This window comes from Giraffa tippelskirchi, chromosome 2 (assembly GCF_054371585.1).
Source record: "Giraffa tippelskirchi isolate mGirTip1 chromosome 2, T2T-mGirTip1v1.2.pri, whole genome shotgun sequence".
In the NCBI taxonomy this organism is placed as follows: Eukaryota; Metazoa; Chordata; class Mammalia; order Artiodactyla; family Giraffidae; genus Giraffa; species Giraffa tippelskirchi.
In genome coordinates, this window is record NC_137276.1 from 35,850,177 (window position 1) to 35,874,344 (window position 24,168).

The 24,168-nt window shown below is 40.6% G+C and overlaps 1 protein-coding gene across 6 annotated transcripts in view; it reads right to left on the reverse strand.

Annotated features, from left to right (window-relative positions):
- Positions 1-24,109, reverse strand: part of EXOC6 (exocyst complex component 6) — a 313,607-nt gene extending 289,498 nt beyond the window's left edge. For 2 of the 6 annotated variants that reach the window (XM_081554128.1, XM_081554222.1), the window contains exon 1: positions 23,850-24,109. The gene's annotated coding sequence lies outside the window, so the exon portion shown is untranslated. The remainder of the gene's footprint in view (positions 1-23,849) is intronic. The other 4 variants (XM_081554103.1, XM_081554153.1, XM_081554095.1 and 1 more) reach the window with 4 other exon arrangements.
- Positions 24,110-24,168: the final 59 nt, after the last annotated feature.

Below are 24,168 nucleotides of genomic sequence, written 5' to 3' on the forward strand. Positions count from 1 at the left end.
GGGAGCCCTGGAAAAACAAGTCCTTGAGGAAGGGAGGCTCTGGATGGCTGAAGAACTTGAAAACATGTAGAGTAGGGTGTAGAGGCGAAATCCCAACAGGAATTGAGGAGCCATCACACATCTGGAGGACCACTGAACGCCATCTTGCCTGCTTCCCCATTTTGATCAGGGTCTTGCCAGCTGGGATTAACGTGAACCAATCACCTGGCATTTGCAAATGATAGCTTAGCTTGTTGTTGTTAAATATTTCAAAAGTACAAGCAATTTAAGGAATACTCTAACAACCATGTATACAACTGAACAAATATTTGACATTTTTTAGCCTAATTCCACAAGCTGTTTTTGTAAAAAGTGTTGGAAATGTGACTCCTCAGGGGGCTCTGAGGTAAATCGTTTAGAGAACAAGACCTTAGATGTATTCCAAGGCAGTTCCACTGTACAAGTGAGGGGAAAAAAAGGAGGCCAGGATGGTCACATGATTTAACCAAGATCTGACATATGCTCAGAGCCAAGCCTAGACCCAAGTCTCCTGACTCCCACTCAGCACTCTTTCCCCTCTACCCACAGCCCACAACCCTCCAGCTGTCTGCCTGTACCTCCCTCTGCCTTTTCAGAAGTCTCAGGCCCCACTCAAAATCTAGCTGCTTCTTTTTCCTTTTATTTATTTACTTAAAGTCAGTATAAAATCTACTGGCCTCTCAGAAAGACTCTTTGAAGGTTTACCTGGTGTCTCCAGTGGTAAAGAACCCACCTGCCAATGCAGGAGGCACAGGTCCCATCATTGGTCTGGGAAGATCCTACATGTGAGGAGCAGCTAAGCCCATGGGCCACAATTGAGCTTGTGCTCTAGAGCCCAGGAGCCACAAGTATGGCGCCCACACACCCTAGAGCCTATGCTCTGCAGCAAGAGAAGCCACAACAGTGAGAAGCCTGAGCACCGTACCTAGAGAGTAGCCCCTGCTCACCACAACTAGAGAAAAGTCCACGCAGCAACAGAGACCCAGCACAGCCAAAAATAAATAAATCAATAAGATTAATTTTTTAAAAATTTATAGAAAGACTCTTTGGAATAAGATGAATTCATGACACACAAGTCAGAAAACAGTCAAGCTTCTTTCAGAAGTTATAACACAGTAACAATGACAACAACCAACACTTCCTAAGTGCTCACTCTGCCAAGCCCTCGGCCAACTGCTCGGTAGATACTGTCTATTTAACCTTCACATTAATACTCTGGGGTCATTGCCATGATTCTCATATTAGAGATGTGATAACTAAGGTTCTGAGATGTTAACTCACACACAGGCACATCTAGAAGCAGCTGGGACACTACGAACTGCCCGTGCCACTGGGGCATGGGTGGAGCTGATGTGTTTTGCCAACCAGACTCCCCTAATCTTCTCTATTCCCCCATGAACTAAACCAATGGGATTCCCAAGCCTAACTGTGCACAAGAACGCCTTGGGAAGTTTGTTAAAAATAATATGCTCAGGCCCACCATTCACCTATTGAATCACAGAGTTCTAGTCTACAGCCCACAAATCTGTCTTACAACAACCTCCTCAGGTGCCGTTGCTGCTGGCACACATGGGGCTTGGGAAACTCTGTTGAAGGCTGTTGACTTTTCCGGCCAGTTGGAGCCAAAGAGTCTAGACTGCAAGACCTCCTGCCCTTCTCTTCTCTTCACAGTGGGCTGCTTCTAGAGTTCCGTGAGAGTGGGGCTGCTATGTCGGGGCAAGAGTCCTGGAAGGTGCCTGTTTGCTTTAGAAAATGTAGACATCTGGGCCCTCCTGCCACTTGCCTGCTGCCCAAAGGGAGGGCTATTACATGCAAGCAGAGATCAGATGGCCAGGAAAGGAAGGGAGACACAGCCATTGCCAGCTGGCCCCACTCTCCCCTTTCTGAGGAGTCACTCAGGAGAACCGCCAGTCAGTCAGCTGTCCTCCTGCTGGGGGAGAAAGTTTTTCCCTTTGTATCCATCAGCTCTTCTAATCGGTTGGTATCCAGCAGAGCCAGGGGTCAGGAAGTCCCCAACAGCTTGGGCAATATTGCTGAACTGACTTCACAGCATCCCAAGGAGAGCAGAGCAATGGAAGACTGACCACAGAAGAGGCTGAGAGGCTGTCTGGTCACTTACCAAATGGGAAACTGAGGCCCAGAGAGGGAAACAGAGAGGAGGTATCTGTATTTTGACCCGTGTTTATCTATGAGGAGATTCAACCTCAAAGAGATGTTGAGAGGCTCACCCTGAGTCAAACTGTCTTACACGGGCAAGCAGGTGAGTCAATTCATTAGTAAACTTCCTGAACAAGGACAGAATGGTGCCTTGGTTTATTGAACTAGTTCTCTGAACTATGAGCATTTCTCTCTTTGCCTGTCCTTCTGGTATAAATGATTAGGTAGGTTTGGAAAATATGACACCTATGTCAGTGAAAAGTCACTGTCATAAACCATTCTACGTATATTCTACACTTCTTTCCTACATAAATCTGAGGCCTGCATCCTGGACCACAACTGGAGTACATGGTTGGGTCCAGACACATGATGAATCCAAGGCCTGCCAAAACCTGGGACTTTGTAATCATTTCTCTTTTCATATCTTATTTGGTTGGTCATTATCAAATGGTCCTTCAGGTCTGTCAGTTCCATCATCACTCAATCCAATCCCCCTTTCTTTTAGATTTTAAAATTGTGGACAAATCAAGTGCCACATAGTCTCTTGCTATGCTGTAAAATCTTCAGTTTTCAGAAAAATAATAACTGAATATTTTCTGTATACCAGGCACTGCACCAAGCACTATACATGCCATATTTTGTTGAAATTTAGCAACAACATTTTGAAGTAGGTACTATCATTGTTCTTACTTTATATATGCCAAGAAACCCGAAATTCAGAGAAGCTCTGTGACTTGCCTTAGGTAGTTCAGCTGGGATTCAGATCAAGGGAGATTTCCTACAGGACCCGTCCCTTCCCCATAGTGTTTCCCATAATTCTGGAAATAGGATTTGAAATGTTAAGATCCATCTACTTTATAAACATTTCAATGGACATTTATTGAGTATCTTTGATAGGCACAGTCCCACGGTATTTACAAAGGTGATCTGAGAGCTAGTCCTTCCTCTCACAGGGAGTCAGACAGGTATTCAATTAATATAATCAAAGGTAGAAAGTCCTAAGGGCTACATTGGAAGCACAGATAAAGTGCAATAAAAATACACTAAGAAGGATAGTCAACAGCAGGCAATAAGCAATGACTTCCTGGAGGAGGTGGCATAGGTAACCTCCTTGAAGGACAAATAATGTACTACTGGTAGAGACAGGAGAGTGCAGTCCTTCGCTGTGAGATAGTGTGATGTAGTGAGTGGTTTCAAATCCACTTACTAGCTGCTCAGCTTCACCTCTGGGCCCTGGTTTCCTCATCTGGCTGGGTGGAGGTAGTCGCATGGATCTCTCTGGGCTGTGCTGATTGTTGTGGGGCTAATGGATACAAAGATCTAGAACAGCACGCAGGAGGGGCTCACTGATGCTCTGTTCCCTTTTGGTTCACTGAGTCATTTCAGAACTCACAACTCTGAGGCCACTGTCCAACAAAGCCAAGTCTGTGTTCCTCTGAGAAAGTTCCTCTGTTCCTTCCTCTCACCAAGGCTCTGCTTCAGTCAAATATTCAAAAGCAGCCACTTCAACTCACAACAGGGTTTGTAAAGGCAATGAGCACTGAAGCTTGACTCCAGTGGTGTGGCTGGCAGCTACTGTAAGAGAACAAATGGACTGTTTATCAGCTTTCTATCTGTCCCTAACAAAACCATGTGAAATGAGGCATTAAACTCCCGGTTTTTAAAAAGATGGCAAACACTGGCTAATTAACTGGAGTAGAACATAGTGAGCTGAATGTTTAATTTTGCATTAAATCTATATCTAGCATTTTCATTAAAAAGGGCAAAATGTAGACTCTATTGATGCTTCAGTGCCCATTTCCAATTAATGCTTAACATTTAAAACTGTGCATGAAATTGTAAATGTATCCGCAAACACATAAGAAGGACCGGAGTAAGTGCTGTGTGCTTACTCACAGCCAGCCATTTCTGAGGCTGCCAATGGATTATTGCAGGGGTTATTTGCCCACACCTGCCTGGGCTGTGAATAGTTAATATACCTGATTACTTAGTTAAATATCATTTTAGACTGAGAGACAGAGATAGGCATGGAAGAAATAGGGGACCATATAACTTGTGTAGTGAACAATGAAGTCACGATAGACTTCTTGATTCATAGTTGATGGTTCTAGGGTAATTAGGCTAGTATCCTGAAAAAGCTGTTAGCTTCCCTAATTATCACTCATGGCTACGTGGCCAAGTGACTAAGGAATAAAAAGGACCAAAGGTTTCAGAGTAAACATCATTATTTTTCAAAAAGAACCTAATTTGTGCCATCGCCAAAACTAGTAAAAAATGATTTCCCCATTATGAAATGAGAACTTTTACCTATTTTTAAAATAATCTTAACTTCAATATGTCTTACATGCAGCTATGCAAACAGCTAGGAAGAACCTCTATAATATAAGAAATTATATATATACACTGCTCAGAGTAACAAAAAGTAAATGCCATATAAGCGAAAAGTGATATACTACAGAACTAGGAAGCAGGATAGTGTAATACTATGGAAGTAGATTTTGGAGTCAGACTCCTTGGGTTTAAATCCCAGTCCTTGCCAGCAATTACGGATTGGCACTACCTGAATAAGGAATGGAGGACAGTAAATTCTTCAAAGGGAGTGAGTTGGAACCCCAAGAGGAGAATTGAAAGGGATACATGGAGATGGAAACAACAGATGTCTAGGCTACTTCAAAGAATGATAATATAACTGAGGGGTGGAGAGCAGGGACTCTCAAACCTATAGGACAGACCAGGGTCAAAAAACTAATGTGTGTAAGTTAAGGCTAAAGATTTCATTTCAAACTAGCATGAGGGTCCATAAAATAGGTTCCCAGCCAGCCCTACTATACAATAGCAGATGCATATTCCAGGTGTACCCCCAGCACAGTGGGGATGGTGACTAGAAGCCAACAGAACAAGTTGTATAAATACAGGGTCCAGGAAGAGATTTATGATTGGTTTTAGATAGTGAAATGGGGTGTGTCAGACTCTTCAGGAGAGCCAGAGGAATGATCCACAGACTTTCAGACATTGATTTTGACTCTGTGATTCATCTTTGTGTTTCATACATTCAGGTATCCCTCTGAAGTCATAGTACACAAGATCAGACACTATGACAGAGACCAATTTTGAGTGCCTCAATACCACTCAGCACCCTGTCAGGATGGCTTTTGGTTTTAGGAATACCCACAAGGACTCTGGCACTACCTTGAGGGAACTCTTTCTGTTGGGGTTCCAGGTTTCCAGAAAATAAAGTATGAATATCTAAACCACTATTTTCCAAGTTATGTTCACAGAATAGTCATTCTAATGAAAATAATGAGTGCTACACAAGCAAAGTGTTCTCAGACCAAACAAATGTTAAGCATGCTTTGCTAAATAAGATTAAATTTACTTCTTTATTCTTCAGGACTTTTCAGAGCCTTTAAGATGTTAATGGGCCATGTAAATATCCAAAAGAGAATAAGACACACTAAAGTTTGCAAGCTTATTTGATCTCAGAATCTTTTCTTCCCCATATCCACACTCTGTGTGGCTGGTATTTTTCTCACAATTGTTTTGGAAACTACTTTTCTAAGCTTGGAACTGAGAATTTCTACTTCTCAGTTAGAAAGCTTCTAGAGAATGCTGCTCCCATAATGACAAAAGGCATAAGCTACAACACTAAAAATTTTCAGTCCATCAGAGAATGGAGCTGCAAAACAACCAAGGTAACTGAATTCCAAAGGATAACAAGCCCTTCTGAGGAGAGAAAAGACGTATCAACTCTTTCTCATGGCAAAGAATGGGAAGAATCAGTGATCATAAAATTGAGTAAGAAGAAAAATTCTTAAAGGCTGAGTGTGGGCTAGCATGACAGTCAAGAATCTCTAAGCACTCCAGACACAAGAGAAATTCCTGCCAGCTTGTCATCTCTTTTCCATTAGTATCCACTTGGTACCCATGAGAAAGACTAGAAGCAGACAGTAGACCTGTAAGATCCTTTTTCTTGGTGGTACAGTCCTACATTATCTGCCAAGGTTTGAGGGCAGAGCAGGAGTACCTGGAGAAGTCCATTCATACTCCAAGCCCTAGTTTGGAGGACAAGGTGATGCTTGTTTGCTCCTGGAGGAAGGGCAAGAAATAGTCTTGTGTCTAGGAGTCAAAGCAGAAATCTGTTAGGCCCAAGATGCCCCACTAATTCAAAGCAGAGTTTAGTTGCTATGAGGGAAAGGGCAAGAAACCTGTCTGCGCTCTGAATCCAGAAATTAGTAGGAGGCGGAGTTCGTCTGTCACTGGGACTGAAATGCTGAAAAATCACTGCCCTGGTCAATTTTTTCATGTCAGTGAAAGGGTCAAGTCAGGGCAGAAGAGGACAGACTGGCTGGTTGGGAGGCTGGGGAGAGATAACAGTATATCATAGTGGTTACTAAAGTGGTTACATAGTGGTATACAGTGGTACAAAGTGGTACACAGTGGTTCCTAAAGGAAATCAATACTCATTGGAAGAACTGGTGCTGAAGCTGAAGCTCCAGTACTTTGGTCACCTGATATAAAGAGCCAACTCATTAGAAAATACCCTGATGCTGGGAAAGATTAAGGACAGAGTAGAAGCGGACAGCAGAAGATTGAAAGGGCTGGATGGCATCATTGACTCAATGGACATGAGTTTGAGCAAACTCCAGGAGACAGTGAAGGACAGGGAAGCCTGGCGTGCTGCAGTTCATGGGGTCGCAAGGAGTTGGACACAACTTATCGACTGAACAGCAACAACACAGTGGTCACTAGGCTGGACTCTGAGGTCAGACGGACCTGGCTTGGGGCCCTTGGCTACCACCTCATAGCCATGGGCACGTTATCCAAGGTCACTGAACTTTAGTTTCCTTATGTAATATAAGGATGAGAGTAATAGTATCTTCCCCAGAGAATTGTTGAGAAAACAGGGCACAGTGTCTAGCACAGGGAAAGCAATTGATGAAGGCTAGCTGTTGCTTTGATTACAGCAAATGTTGGAAACTGATAAAGAGCTGTTGAGTATTAGTCTGCTAGGGCTGCCATAATAAAAATACCATAGACTGGGTGGCTTAAACAACAGATACTATTTTCTCACAATTCTGGCAGCCAGAAGTGTAAGATCAGGGTGCCAGTATGGTCAGGCTCTGATGAGCGCCCTCTTCCTGATCTTCAGATGGCCCTCTTTGTGCAGTGTCCTCACGTGGCAGAGAGAGCAGAGACAGAGAGCTAACTCTCTGATGTTCCTTCTTCTAAGCTCAGTAATCCTATCATGAGGCCCCTACTCTTATGACCTTATCTACACCTATTTATCTCCCAAAGGCCCCATCTTCAAATAGTATCACATTAGGGGTAAGAGCTTCAATACAGAAATTGGGGGAGAGGACACAATTTAGCCCAAAGCAAGTTACAAAGGGCATTTTTGCAGTTGTAGTGGAAAGTCATGTTTACCTGACAATCATCTTGTTCCCCCTTTTCTGTTAACATCTGCCTAGTTTTCTACTAGAAATTCATTTAACCACTCTCAAGCCTTGTGATTCAGGTGTGGCTGACCTCTCTCCACCCCTCCCTCTAAGGGTAGGGACAAGACCAAGACCTGGCCAATGATATTATTCCATCTCCAGGCTATGGTGATAAGTTCAGAGATAAATGCATGTTCACCAAGGCAGTCCGATGAGAGAAAGTCCCAGGACTTTTGATGGAACTGTTGGGGAACAGAACTACTTCTATCCTCTGAAGTCACTAAACCTAGAGTCTCTGACCATGAAGAAAGACTTTGCCTGAGATGGAAGCCTCTGTGTTTAGAGGAAATAAGAGCTGAAAAATAATGATGGAGTCATGAAGACATTGTTTGAATGCTAAACCATCAATTAATTTAACTGAATTAATCTCTTTATAATATTGAGTAAACCCAAGCATTTTCTCTTAAATCAACTTGATATTAGACCAGATTGAATCTTTATTATTTCACAATCTAAATGTCCATAGACAGATGAATGGATAAAGATGTGGTACATATATACAACGGAATATTACTCAACTATAAAAAAGAATGAAATGGTGCCATTTGCAACAACATGGATGAACATGATTGTCATGCCAGACAAAGTAAGTCAGAAAGAGAAAGACAAATATCATATTATGTCACATATGTGGAATCTAAAATATGACACAAAAGAATGTATCCACAAAGTGGAAACAGACTCACAGACATAGAGAACAGACTTGTGGTTGTCAAGAGAGATGGGTGGAGAAAAGAAGGATCGAAAGTTTGGGATTAGCAGATGCAAGCCAGTATATATGAGATAATAAACATCCAGGTCCTACTGTGTAGTGCAGGGAACTGTATTCAATATCCTGTGATAAACCATAAAGGAGAGGAGTATGAAAAAAGAATGTGAGTGAGTCACTTTGCTCTGTAGCAGAAGTTAGGATGGCAGTTTGAATCAACCACACTTCAATGAAAAAAGAAAATTTTTTTTTCTGCCCACACTGCACTACATGGGGGATCTTAGTTCCCTGACCAGGGATCAAACCCATGTCCCCTGCAGTAGAAGCCTGGAGGCTTAACCACTGGACCACCAGGGAAGTCCCTTTAAAAATCTTTTTTGCTTCAAAAATACATCAAGAGAAAGGCTTTGTGACCTCGAATTAGGCAGAGTTGTTAGACACAACATCTAAATTGTAAGCCATAAAAGAAAAAAATTGATAAATTGAACTTTATCAAAATTCTAAAATTCTGTTCTATGAAAAACTACTGTTAAGAAAATGAAAAGACAAGCCACAAACTGGGAAAAATATTTACATGATGATGAAGGATTTATATCCAGAATATATAAAGAAACTTCAAAGCTCAATACAGAAAAAACAAAGTATTTAAAATGGGGGAAAGATTTGAATTGACACCCAAGAAGATATACAAATGGAACATAAGTACATGAAAAGATGCTCAACATTACTAGTCATGACAGAAATGCATATTCAAGCCACAATGAGACAGCACACTATTATAATGGCTCTTAATTTTTATTTTTTTTACAATAATAAGTGTTGGTAAGGATTGGGAGCAACAGGAATGCTCACATACTGCAGGTGGGAATGCAACATGACATAGCCACTATGGTGGATTGAATAAGTGTTTCTTCCTCCACCACCAAAATTCACATTCACTCTGAACCTCGGAGTGTGACCTTATTTGAGTAGGGTCTTTGCAGATAAAATTAGCTAAGATGTGGTCATAACTGATCAGTTGTTGTGGTTCAGTTGCTAGGTTATGTACAACTCTTTGTGACCCCATGGAACTGCAGCACACCAGGCTTCCCTGTCCTTCATTATCTCCCGGAGTTTGCTCACACTCATGTCCATTGAGGTGGTGATACTATCTAATCGTCTCATCCTCTGTCACCTTTTGCCTTCAATTTTTCCCAGCAATAATTGATTAGAGTGGGCCCTAAATCCAATGACTGGTGTCCTTGAAAAAAGAGGAGAGGACTCAGAAAGACACATGAGAGAAGAAGATGATATGAAGGACCACGACAGAGGCTGAAGTGATGCAGCTGAAAGCCAGGGAACGGCCAGGACCACCAGGAGCCATCAAACCTAGGAAGAGGCAAAGAAGGATTCTCCCCTAGAGCCTTCAAAAGGAGTACGGCCCTGCCAACCAATTTCAGACTTCTAGGCTCCAGAACTGTGAAATAATCCATTTCTGTTGTTTTAAGCCATCAAGTTTGTGGTAATTTGTTACAACAGCTTTAAGAAAGTGAAAAACAGTTTGGCAGTTTCTCATTAAGTTAAACTCACATTTATTATGTAACTCCAGAATTAAATTTACAATCACACAAAAACTTCTACATCAACTGCTTATAGAAGCTTTACTTGTAATTCCCCCAAACTGGAAACAATCCAAACGTCCTTCAGGTGGTGAATGGATAGGGCTCATCCATACCGTGGAATATTACTCAGCAGTAAGAAGAGCTAACTATTGCTAAAAGTTAAGAACATGGATGAATCAAAACTGCATTATGCTAAGTGAAAAAAGCTGCACTCAAAAGGCAACACACTATATGATTCCATTTATATGACATTCTAGAAAAGGAAAAACTATAGGAACAGAGAGCAAATTAGTGTTTACAGGGACTGGGGGTGAGAAGTGGGGCAGGAAGAGGAGGGAATTTTGGGGGGTGATGTAACAGTTCTCTATCCTGTGTGCTAGTGGTTATACAATGGTGTATTGTCAAAACACAGATGTATATGGCAAAGAGTGAATAATCTTACTGAATGTAAATAATAAATAAATATTACATCAAAGACATAGAAACAGCTTGCCAATACAGTATGCTTTGTGTATTTACTTTCAAAGTCATATACACATATGATGGCAAAATCTTCATATTTGCTTTGACACATCTAAGGAGGCTGAGATTTTTTTCAATAGCAATTCAGTTCAAAACACACTATTGAGTATCACCCATACTCAGTAGTTTCCTGTCGTGTGAAGGAGAATGACAGAATCTTACAGAATTGACAGGGTGGAAGGGTTTCAACAGGAACCACTTCTGAGCTGTTGTGGTAATAAATCAGATTTGTGTAATTTTCTCAAAATAGAAAATAACCTCACAACATCCATCTGAAAAAATAAGATCACAAAAAGAGGAAGACAGAGGAAGATGCAAAATGTCTGAGCAGTCACAAACCTTAAAAATTAAGTACTAAATGTAAAAAAAGAATAATGGATTTCAGTATATCTGTTCTGTATAACCAGGTTAGCCTGATTGTGAGTTACCAAATGAGAAATGTTCATAGGACAGACAGATTTCTAGCCTTTGACCTAAAGAAAACATGGTCACTAAGCTACAGTGATCTTTCATCTTTGGCAGAAACAGTATGTGTAGTTCTTAAGAAAGTAGGCTCTGGAGTTCATTTTAGTTTTAATCCTATAACTACTACCAAATCTGTAACCTTGGCCAAATCACTTAACCTGCAAAATGTGGATATTAATATTTACACTACAAATTTGTCACAAATTACATAACATAATGTGTGCTAAAGTTTATAATAGCATCTGGCATATAACAAACTCTCAGCCAAAACAATCATGAAAAAAAGAAAAAAATTGGAAGAATCACATTTACCATTTTGAAAACTTAGCACAAAGCTACAGTTACCAAAACAGTATTATACTAGCACAAGGACAGACATATAGATCAATGGAATAGAATTGAGAGCTCAGAAATATACCCATATGTTTATGGCCAATTGCTCTTTCATGGGGGTGCCAAGACCATGCAATGGGGAAAGAATAATTTTTCCAACAAATGGTACCAGGAAAACTAGATATCTACCTACAACAGAATGAAATTGAACACCTTCCTCACACCACATACAAAAATTAACTCAAAACATCCATGACTAAGATATTAGAGCTAAAACCATAAAACTCTTAAGGAAAACATAGAGATAAATCTTTATAACGTTGGATTTGGCAATGAATTTTTAGATATGACATCAAAAGCATGAGCAACAAAAGAAAAAAACAGATTTGACTTCATCAAAATTTAAAAATTTTTTCTGTACATAGGACATTATCAAGAAAATGAAAAGACAGCCCATAGAATGGGAGAAAACATCTGCAAATCATATATCTGATAAAAAGCTCTAGTAAACAGCATAATTAGTTCATCCAGAATATGTAAAGAACTCTCACAACTCAACAAGAAAAAGACAAACAACCCAATTTATGGGGAAAGGACTTGCTGCTGCTGCTGCTGCTAAGTCTTATCCAAAGAAAATATATAAATTACAAACAAGCACATAAAAAGATGCTCATTAGAGAAATGCAAATCAAAACCACAAGATGCCACTTCACACCACAAGGATGGCTAAAATAAAAAACAAAAAAGGAAAATAACAAGTACTGGTGAAGATGGAGAAATTGGAATCCTTATACATAGCTGGTGGGAATATAAAATGGTACAGCCACTATGGTAAACATTTTGGCAGTTCCTCAAATAGTTAGAGAATTACCATATGACCTAGAAATTCCACTCCTACATATATACCCAAAAGAATTAAAAGCAAGTACTCAAATAAATATATGAATACACATGTTCATAGTAGCACCGTTCACAATAACCAACAGGTAGAGACAACCCAAATATTTATTAACTGACAACTATAAACAAATTGCAGCATATACATACAAAGAAATATTATTTAGCCACAAAAAGGAATGACATATGGATATATGTTACAACACAGATGAACCTCAAAAATGTTATGCTAATATTTTAGAGGATAGGCAAAAAGACTACATATTGTATTATTCTATTTATGTGAAATATCTACAACGGATAAACCCATAGATACAGAAAGCAGATTAGTGGGTACCAGGGGCTGGGGGCAAGGGAGAATAAGTGCTTGCTTAATGGGTACAGAGTTTTATTTCGGAACAATAAAAATGTTTTGGAACAGAATAAAGATGGTGGTTATAAAACATTGGGAATGTACTAAATGGCACTGAATTGTTCACTCTATAAAGATTAACTTCATGTTATGTGTAGTTTGCCTCAATAAAAATTTGAGTATGAATTATATCTAGAAAATATTTAACTTTACTGAGAACATTAATGATGATTAGAAAAAAATGGAAAAAATATAACCCTCTAGTAAGTGTTAGCTATTTTTTTTAAATCTAAGATTTTGCCTAATACAACACTGAAATAGTATAATTTAAAATATGAGTGGACTGGTAAGCAGGGCACCTGCTCTTCCATAGAGGATTCAGACAGTGAGACACATAAAGCTTCCTAATTCTGGGCTTCTTCAATCTGGTGCTTCGTACATTCTGACAGTCCTTTCATCTGTGGTATAACAGTAATGAGCAGGAAGACCTAGATAGAATTGGATGCTAGCTATTGTCTATTCAAAAGCTGGCCCACACTTTGGAAGGAGAAAGCTGACTATATGCAAGGATGAGTAAGAGATCTCTTCCTTCTGCTGAAAAATGCAAGTTCTATTCCTTATAGCCAAGCTACAGATACATGAAGTACAGAAATGGAATTGTAAGAACATTGTATTAGTCCAGAAACCAACATATTTTTAGATATTTAATATAGGAAAAGGGCCAAAAAGCAAGGATTATTGAATGAATTATTACTGAATATTGGTTAGATATTTGAGGGAAATTTTTCATTTGGTTCCTCATCTCATAGTTAGTGTTAGTTAGTCAGTTGTGCCCAACTCTGTGCGACCCCATGGACAGTAACCCACCAGGCTTCTCTGTCATGAAATTTTCCAGGCAAGAATACTGGAGTGGGTTGTCATTCCCTTCTCCAGCCTCATCTCATATTGTAGGACAAAATAAATTCCAAGTAGGTTAAGAATTCAATGTAAAGGGTTTACCTGGTGGCTCAATGGTAAAGAATCCTCAATGCAAGAGGCACAGGTTCGATCCCTGATGCAGGAGGATCCCACATGCCATGGAGCAACTAAGCCCGTGGGCCACAGCTACTGAGTCTGTGCTCTAGAACCCAGGAGCCACAACTACTGAAGTCCATGCACCCTAGAGCCTGTGCTCCAAAACAAGAGAAGCCACCACAATGAGAAGCCTGTGCATCGCAACTGAAGAGCAGCCCCCACTCTCTGCAACTAGAGAAAAGCCCGTGTAGCAACAGAGACTCAGCACAGTCAAAGCAATAAATCATTTTTAAAAATAAAAAATAAATAAAAATTTTTAAAAGAATTCAATGTAGAAAGGAAGGGGGGTGGGGGAAGGATGGAAAGGAAGAGCCTTAGGGAAAATTTTTTTATTGTACTTGGATGGTTATTTGCTCTCTGAATGAGGAAAGACTTTCTAAGTTGAAGTGAGATAAAAGAAATCATAAAGAAAATACTGCTATATTTGACTACACAAAATTTTTCACATCAAAATTACAAGCATGTATTTTAGAAACAGAAACATTTCTGTAATAAATGACACAAAAAGTGTCATCTTTCAACATAAAGAGTTTGAGTAAATCCATAGGAAAAGGACTAAGCTGCAAAGACTATGCTAAAGAAGAAAAAGAAACAAATAACATATAAAATAATTTAATTTTTAATACTAAAAAACAAAATTAACCTACCATTCTCCTCCTATACTTAAAGATAAGGAAAATAGCACTCCCCCATTGGTGAAGGTATGGTGAAATGAGCCTTGTTCTCCACTGATGTAAATTAATAGAACTTTCCCAGGAAACAATTTCACAATATTTATCAAATATTCATCCTTCTCTATGAACATGCTCTAGAATGAATTAAACTGAAATGGATGTAAACTGAGCTCAACTTGGAAAATGTTATAACAACAAAACAATGTTACACAACCCCAAAACAAAAGAATTAAGAAATATGACATCATCACAAAAACATATACTATATTATGCAATCATTAAGATGATATCTATAAAGTATATACTTATATTTACATAAAATATTTTAGACACAGGAAACAAATTTCATGCCCAGTAAAATCTCATTTATGATAGTGAATTGGCATATCTATGCAGATAAACAGCGAAGGCAATGGCACCCAACTCCAGTACTCTTGCCTGGAAAATCCCAGGGACAGAGGAGCCTGGTAGGCTACAGTCCATGGGGTCGCTAAGAGTCGGACACGACTGAGCGACTTCACTTTCACTTTTCCCTTTCATGCACTGGAGCAGGAAATGGCAACCCACTCCAGTATTCTTGCCTAGAGAATCCCAGGGATGGCGGAGCCTGGTGGGCTGCCGTCTATGGGGTCGCACAGAGTCGGAGACGACTGAAGCGACTTAGCAGCAGCAGCAGCATGCAGATAAAAAATGCGCATACCACACAACTGAGCAATTCTAACACTAGAAATTTGTCCCAAGTAATTTAGAGCAGAAATTCTATGCATGCAAGATATTTATTGTAGCATTGTATGTAACAGCAAAAGGCTGAAAACAACTTAATGGTACATCAAATCAGTTAGGATTCAGACATAAAATGAAATATAATCCAACCAGCCAAAAAAAAAGAAAAGTAAAGAAAAAGAAAAGGTCTATGTATACTGATATAGGACAATATTTAAGATCTTTTGCTGTGGAAAAAAGCAAGATCTAGAAAAGAATGAATAGTATATTAAGATTTGTACTGAGACAAAGGAGGAGTAGATACTTTACAAATGTGTTTGTATAAAAATATATACCATTGCCAAAAGACCATCAAGGCAATCACTAAGAAATTGCCTCTGATAGTCAACTAGATGGCTGGGGCAGGGAGAGAGAGAAAAGGAGGGACACTTGCTTTTGACTATATTACCTTTTCTACTATTTACATTTTTAACCATTCAAAAATAATTTTAAGATGAAAGATGTCAAAATTTAATATTATGAAGCATATAAACTAGTGGGGAAAACGACTAAAGAAATTGCCCTAGAGTTTCCATAGACTTGAATCCCTAAATGGTGGGATCACGGGTGACAATTCTTTTTCTTCTGCACACATTTTTCATTTACTTCACATTGAGAACATATGGCTTTCATAACCAACAAAAATTAATGTGGATTCAGATGATAGATTTTAAAAAGATCATATTCTAGTGCAGTCCCTTGAAGCCTATTTAATCCTTATGTAACTGGGGAATAGCCCTTATCTACAAGGCAGATGGTAGAAAACAAAACTGTCACAATTCCAGTAATAAAAACTGAAAGCAAAGTTGAATAACAACTACTCAGATAACGGTAGAAGGGGTCTATGAAGATCCCAAGGCATTTTTCGGCACTTTCCCTAATTTTCACTTCAAGAACTATAATTTTCCTTTTTCTTTAAGAGGTACTTCACTGATCCAATCTGACTCTCCTTAACTTTACTTGAAGGATTTTTTTGGTTCCCAATAAAACAAAAGAAAGAGAAGGGGGAGCAAAGGGGGGAAATGCAGGGTCAGAGGAAGGAGGAGAGCTGGCCAACCCTGGACCTGGCAGAGGTGGAGTCACCTGCCTGATGCCAGGGGAGATGGGAAGGAAATGATGAGCAAGAGGTGATAGCTCTGGGTGTGGGATGCCAGATGTTGGCCTTTGTTCAGGACACTTTAATTATCGTTCAAATCATACTACGTTGAGGGATGAAGTGGGCACAGGAGCCTCTGAATGACAGTGAGGAGAGAAGAGGGCATTGGTGGGGGCAGTTCTATAAACAGGTCTGCCTTAGTTGGTTATTTGTAAAAATACTGTAACTACTGAGACTCTATGTCCAATGAAAATAAATTTGAGGTTCTTCTTTGTGCATTTGACTTGTTATTAGCTTTCTTATCATGAACAACCATGTGTAACAACATAAACAAATTAATCCAGGAAAGTTGTTTTTAGAAAAAACAATTTTTTTTAGTTTAACTTCCCTGAGTGGAAAAACAGGTAGTAGCTTAGTTAGTAATATTCCCAGCCCTCCTCATATGCAAAGGTTTGCTGTCATTGTTTCTTGACAATGCCCCTGGTCTCTCTGCTTCCTTTCCTTCCAAGTACCTAGGAGTCTTGGTACTACAAATGGATCGTGTCTTTGGAAAAATAAGTGTCTAGCTATAATATGTGAACAGCATTATTGTTTTTAAGTGTTTGCCAACTTTGCAATTCAATTTTTAAGTTCAGATGAAGTATTTAAAATAGCATAGGGACTTCCCTGGAGGTCCAGCGGTTAAGACTCTGCACATCTTATGCAGGAGACATGGGTTCAATCCCTGGTCAGGGAACTAAGATCCAACATGCTGCATGGAATGGCCAAAGAGTAAAAATTTAAAAGAAAAAAATTTTTTTAATTAACATTAAAAATTTTTCATTAGTTTAAAAAAATATATTTTATCATCATGATACTTTTTAACATTTTTGAAAAGTAACACACCCTACAAATGTAAATATATTTTAATGTTCCATGTTCAGATAATAACAAATAATGACTAAAATTCAGAACAATATATTTTCTATTTTCCAGAAATTGCAGACTTAAATTCTCTGGTTACCATTAACATTGTGATTGTGTTTTTCTTAATGCCTGAAATAACATCTAAACAAGGGGCAGCTGCTTCAGGCAAAATCACATTTGGGTGATTTTAAAGACCTTAATGAGATCAGGTAATTGCTTGGTGAAGCTAAAAATTTTACCTTAATTAACTAATCAAAAGCACCATACATCATCGTAACTGTCTCACTCCCTTCCACCTACGTACCATCAACTCAGTATATGGGAGGCAGGTGTCTAAGAAACCACTTCCTCTGGACCTCTAAACCTGCACTCAGAGGCCATTTTTTAAACATTTATTGAATAAGTCTGCCCAATTTACAATTAATGGGAAGTTTGTAGCAATGCAGATTCCAGAAGCAGCTAAGGAAAGCTAAAACCTTGAAGCAGAATATGAAGCAAACACATTTTATGTTCCTTCTACATTTGTTTCTTTGCAAGTCATGAACTACTTTAAGAAAACATTTAAAAACATTTGCATTTCTTGTTTCCCTTTGCTAAATGGATGATGCTGATAAAAAACAGTAGCAATAACAGACTACCCCCAAATAGTCTCATTTTTCAGTAAACGAGGTACATTTTAAATGAAACTCTTGATTGAAATTGAGAAGTGTGAACTGGAAATTGAAATGAAATCGCCAAATCTAAGGGAAGGATGGCCAATATAAACCCACAGAAGCACTTCCTCTTAAAATTCATGTCCGTAACAGGGTGAATATCTTCTTTCAGTGCTTGTTTAAAGCACTAAACAGACCTAAACATGTCCTCCCCCCACCCACGACCAAGCCCAGCAAAGACTTTCTCCTGTACTTGCAGCCCTCACTGTGCTTTCTGCTGTGTGCCTGGAGCCATCCAGGGAAGCTATGTTTCTGATGGCCAAGGAATAGGCAATACAATGAGTGTGCAAGGCTTGGTGGGGGGGCGGGGGGCGGCGGAGAATGTCTCTCCTTTCCGTTAGGGAGGGCACGTGGTTTTCACTTTCATTCTGTAGTAGAGTATTTATAAAAGCTTACTGCATGAAAAACCCAGTCTAGATGTTGGGGGCCCCATAGTAAGCCGTTGAGCTGCTCTCTGTTCAGACGCCCTTGTGGGACATGCATCAGTGGATCAGATGGAGAAATATAATGATACTAAACAGGTTATACGATGGGAACACCAAATAGTATGGGCCAAGGGTAGATTTTTGTTTAACATTTTGAAAAATATAAAGCGTATTTTACAATACTCGTTTCCCCAGAAAACTAGAAGGTGCTCCAGTTTATTAGCTTCTGGTGTAACAGAAAAATGTGCTATACACACAGAAACTAGACATCCCCTATACTGTGTGGTAATCCCTTCCAGAATTAATGCTGGACTTGAATTAAGGCAAAAAGATTAAAATAAATGAAAATTCTCAACTATCTTCTTACAGCTAGAATTAGACTTGGCTTGATAGCTTCTCAAGGGTGAAGAAGTGAAGAAAGTACACACACTGTAACTGCCTGGGGCTAGAAGTGATACCAACTTTGTTGTTGTTTAGTCACTGAATCACGTCCAACTCTTTTGTGACCCCATGGACTGTATATCGCCAGGCTCCTCTGCCCATGGGATTTCCCAGACAAGAATACTGGAGTGGGTTGCCATTTTCTTGGCCGAGGCACAACAGATTAAATGAGGAAGTTCACATTACAACACTGATTGGTATAGCAATTGAGGTCTTGGGCTTAACTTCTCAGTGACAGTTTCCTCATAAGGAAAACAGAGCAACAATAGCATCCACCTCAGAGGATCTTTGTGAGAATTAAATGATATAAGACATGTGAAGGACTCCTATAATATTTAATGCATAGTAAGTTCTCAGTATATGTTCATTCATTCATTAATTCATTGAGCACATACTTTGGAGCACCTATTATGTGTCAGGCTGGAGATCAATAGCAGTAGACAAAACACAAGAATTCTATGCTATGGCAATACCATCTCAATGAGAGACAAATAAGTAATAAATAAATTGAAATATTATACCTATTTGTAATAAGGGAAATAGAGAACAGTAAATTGTGAGAGGGGAATAGGGAAGAAGGAGTTGTGATTTTAAATAGAAGGCCAGGGAAGGCCAAGCCTGAGGGAGGTGAGGGAACCAGCCAGGAGACAATCTGAGGAAGGAGAGTTCCAGACGGAACAAAGTGAAAAGCAAAGAGATCCGTGTGACCGGAAGGGGAGAATGCAGTCCACAACCCCTTTTCCAAAATGCTGGAACCCAAACACCCCCAGAGATTCTAGTCTTACTTATTCCCTGACCTCTTTCCCTTCCAAATCTATGAACATAATTCTCTCTCTCCCTAGACCAGCCCTCCATTTACTTTTCTTTTTTTAATTCATTGATTTTTAATTGAAGGATAATTGCTTTACAACATTGTATTGGCTTCTGCCATACATCAACATGAATCAGCCATTAGATATACAGATGTCCCCTCCCTGTTGACCCTCCCTCCCACCTCCCACCCCATCCTACCCCTCTAGGTTGTCACAGGGCTCTGGTTTGAGGTCCCTGAGTCATATGGCAAATTCCTACTGGTTGTCTATCGAGATGGATGAACCTAGAGTCTAGTATACAGAGTGAAGTAAGTCAGAAAAACAAATATGGTATATTAAGCATATACAGGGAATCTAGAAAGATGGTACTGATGATCTATTTGCAGGGCAGCAATGGAGATGAAGAGAGAGAACAGACTTGTGGACCCAGGTTGGGGAAGGAGAGAGTGGGACAAGTGGAGAAAGTAGCGTGAAAACATATTCACTACCTCTATTTACTTTTCTCTGCGTTAGAACCTCTAGAAGCCTCTGCCAGGGCATCCTGTGCCTACACCTTCTTGCACCATCTCCTGGGCAGCTCCACTGTCCACCTACCCTCCCCCAGCACACAAGTGCCTGACCCCTGAGGACACAAGTATTATCATTTTTTGATTATTATTATCACTATTATGGCTTTTCCTGGCTTAAAAAAAAAAAAAGCTGAATTAAAACATCTGTCCTTGGAGGGATGAGGGCAATGTATTAGGACTCTGGCAACATTGCCCTAAAACTTAGGATTTCCACCTGAAAGGTTAAATTTTCTGTATTGGAAGAAAATCTTAGCCCTGATTGTGAGGTCTGAAGAATTGAGACTGATAATTTTCTGTTAATGGGGAAATAAACTGAATGAGGAAGGGTAATCTTGAGATGGAGGAAGAGGGAATAAATAAAAAGAAGTGAAGGTGGAGAGGTGAGAAGGGATTGAGGACACAAACTGTAAAAGTAAACTGCAAACAAGTTTAATGGAGACAAACTGAAGAGGCATTTCTCAGTTCTGCAGGTATCTACGAATGGTGGGGGACAGGGGCGAGGATGGGGTTACCATTAATCCTTTCTTGTCCTAGTGTTATGGAGTGCTGAGATTTTTTAATTTTTAAGATTTTGAATGATACCAAACTCTTCCAAATTAGAAAAAAAAATTAATTTTTAAAGAATGTTTTTTAAGTTAGAAATGATCTTACTAGCTGTCATCTGAAAATCGCTTGAAATTGGTAGTGACTTTTTTTAGAAGTAGCCACACACGAGAAAGCGTTCCGACGCTTCGAAAACCTCTTAGCTATCGCCGGATGCGCCAAAGTCAAGATCCTCTGCAGACAGGAAATGCCTTTGCCAGCCCCAAGGTCTCCTCCCTGCGGCCCTCTCTATTGTCTGGAGAGATTTGTGTACATCCGACTGAAGAAGTTTCCCGCCTGCAACTGCGAATCAAAGAGCTGCCTCAAAAGAAGGGACTTAGTGGGGGCTTTCTAGCTTTTCTGGCTGACACCTGGTGCCCACTGTGTGCCAGGTACTGATGCCTCCGCTCAGGTGAGCCGCTTACCTCCCTTAGGAACTGAGGCTGCTAATTCAGCCCAAGGCCCCCAGCCAGCAAGGGAGGTGCAGGGGATTTGACTGCCTTACTTTCATTCTTGCTCTTATCCACTTGGGTAAGATTCCTGAGAAGGGTTCCGCACAGCTACGTCTGAAGGGGTAGACTACATCGGTTCTGTAGAGTTTAGATGTCAGAAATTTTGGTAGGTGGGAGCAATCTCCAAAGTGTTTCTCATTTGGATTCAACAACAATATCAACAAAAATGTATCAAGGGATAAAAATAAGGTTAGAGAGATTCCAGCTGGAATTTCATGAAACCCAAAAAGATGAAAAGTAAATGTTAGTACAATATCTGGTTGTTTTACTACAAGATACTGAACTCCTAACTAATTAGAAGCATCCTGAATGATTGTGTGGTTTTCCAACTTTTGTCCCATGTTGTCAGAATTCACATAAATATCATCTCCAGTTGCAGATTTAGAGGATCATTGATCATTAGAAAAAAAAAAAAACTCAAAAGGGTGAGTTTTTGAGTTCCTGCCATCTTCTACAAGGTAGTGTGCTGGAATGGGAATTTTGGTAAGTGTGTTCTGTCCCCAGCTAAATGCATTTCCCCTAAGTCTAGATACATTTTCTTAAATCTCTGCCCTGCCCCCATTAACTAAAATGAATATTCACAGCAATGAAACCACACACAAAAAAAGGTTGCCAGAAGTGTTGAAAGAGAATAGGTACTTTCACTATCAGAGATGGTTTCCTCTTTTCCCACAAGATGTCTTATCAGCTTTCACCCTGAGAAAACCATAAAAAGTAAGAAAAAGAAACCTTATGCAATAGTTCTCTAAATAAAATACTACACAGCAAGCTAGTCATCCCTAAAAGTGATGTTGTTTAAAGAGTCAAAGTACATCATCCAACAAAATCAATATCCTATTAAGTTAGGAAACGTTCTGAATATCAAAGACTGACGAACTGAATAACTTAAAGTATAAGTACATGACCCAGGGGATTAATCACACACTGTCATGATGAAATTAGGGCAATTCTTCCAATCATTAACGTTTTGCTTACAAAATGTGCTTTTCTGTTTGTCTTTCTGCTAAATGATAACCGTTTTCAAGTTGAATCTCCTGATAAAAAGAGTTAAAAACAAGACAGGAGTTGTGCTGTAAAGGTCATACATGCTGCTTCACCATGAAATAGCCAAAAGACAAACAAATGAAAAATGCCTGGATTGTAGGAAGAATTTGTAAATATTCATTGGCAATCTGCAATGGGACACTTTAGAAAATAGTTAATGCCAACCTGTGTCCTGAGAATAGTGTACTTCCTTCACATAACACCCTCTGGATTGTTAAAGACATGTTTAGCTTCAGAATAGGAGCAACCTGAAGAGAACTGGGAATAGCTTTAAATTGGAAAATGGCCTGGTTTCAAGGATTGTCTCCTTTAAAATGACAGTTTCACTCCTCAATTTTTCTAGTGTCAATCAATACATAAGCCTTTATTTCTCAACTTGATAGTCATGATACAGTTATTCTCAAGAATAAACATTAACCAGAGGTTATCTCCAGGAGCGAAACACACACACACACACACACACACACTGATTTCAGGACTGCTTTAATTCAATATTAGGCCCACAAGCCTCCTGTTCTCCCCAAACTCTGATACAGTCAGTCCTCTTTTCAAATGAGACTGACTATGACCTTTGAAACTTTGATGAAACCTGTCAGGCAGGGTCAGGGAGCCTGGAACCTGACTGCTGAGGAGAAAGGAGACCCTCTGTCTGGATGTCTGCTCTGGGCTCCAACACTGAGAACTGAGTTGGGAATTGAGGAGGGTGGGGAAGTGCTGGCAGAGGTCATGTAGGTCAACTAGACCATTTTCATTCAACAGATGAAGAAACTGAGGCCAAGAACTAAATTTCCCACCGAAATCCTTAAGCTTCCAGGCCAATGCACACCCATCTGCTTCAGAACCCAGGACAAATTTTCTCAGAAATTAAAATTCACAGGTAATTCCAGGGCCTTCCTGCAATCTCAGGAGGCAAGAAGGTGTGACATCCCTAAATGCACTGACTTTTTCACTCTCTTCACCTGAGTGCTCATGTCTGGGGAGCCACAGCCCTGGTCAAGCCAGGCCAGGGGCAGAGTCATTCCTTCACAGGACCTCAGCCCAGAGGCACCCAAGTCCACAAAAACTAGAGACCCCCAAGGAGGCCCAGGCTAGAGGGAGATTTCTGGCCTCTCCCCTCACAGATCTCTGCTAATCATTTTCCTGGAATGTCAGGAACCTGGTGGCTCAGTTAGGCAAGCAGCTGGACTGGCAATACCTGGGCCAGTCAGAAACCTCTGCCCACCCTTCTTCTCAGCCCCACACCCACCCTCAGCTCAGCACTTCATTCCTCCCCAGCTCACAATACCCCTTCCTCAGCCCTGCTCCCTTCTCAACCATCGAAATGCCTCCCATCTTCCCTTTCCCTGCTCCTCAAAGCTGCCAGTTTCCAGCTCCCTCAAGGGCAGGAACTGTCGGGAGGAGGGGAGAAGGAGAAAGGAGAAATCTGCTTCTTCCACACAAGAAGTACCTTAGAACCCCCGACCAGCAGCTTGGACAGCACCTGGGTACTTGTTAGGGGGCAAATTCCCTGACCCATCCCAGACCTACTCAAATCATAGTCTGGGGATGGGGTGGGCAACGAGTCCCAACAAGGTCCGCGGGAGATTCTGAAGCTCACTGAAGAGTGAGAACCGTTGTTTTGGCACACACTACTTTTCCCCCATCCCGCCTACCGGCCAGGGCCCCCCAACCCTCTAAGCAGACCCCCAACCTGGACTCGGCCGCCAAGGGATGACGCATGTTGACTCAGGCGGGTCAAGGACGGCGGCGACGGCGGCCCCGCCGGCCCCGCCGGCTCCGCGAGCCAAGGTGAATCGACGGTGCTCATCCGCGGCGGCGCAGCTGCTCTCCCCGCTGCCTGGCGCGTCCAGGGCTCGGGTCCGCAGGGGGCCTTCCCCGCTGCTCCAGACACACTCTCTCACACACACACAGCCACACACACACACACACAGCCACACACACACACTCCCCCAGCGAACCCAGATGTGGGAAAGGCCCACACACACACCCCCCCCAGCGAACCCAGATGT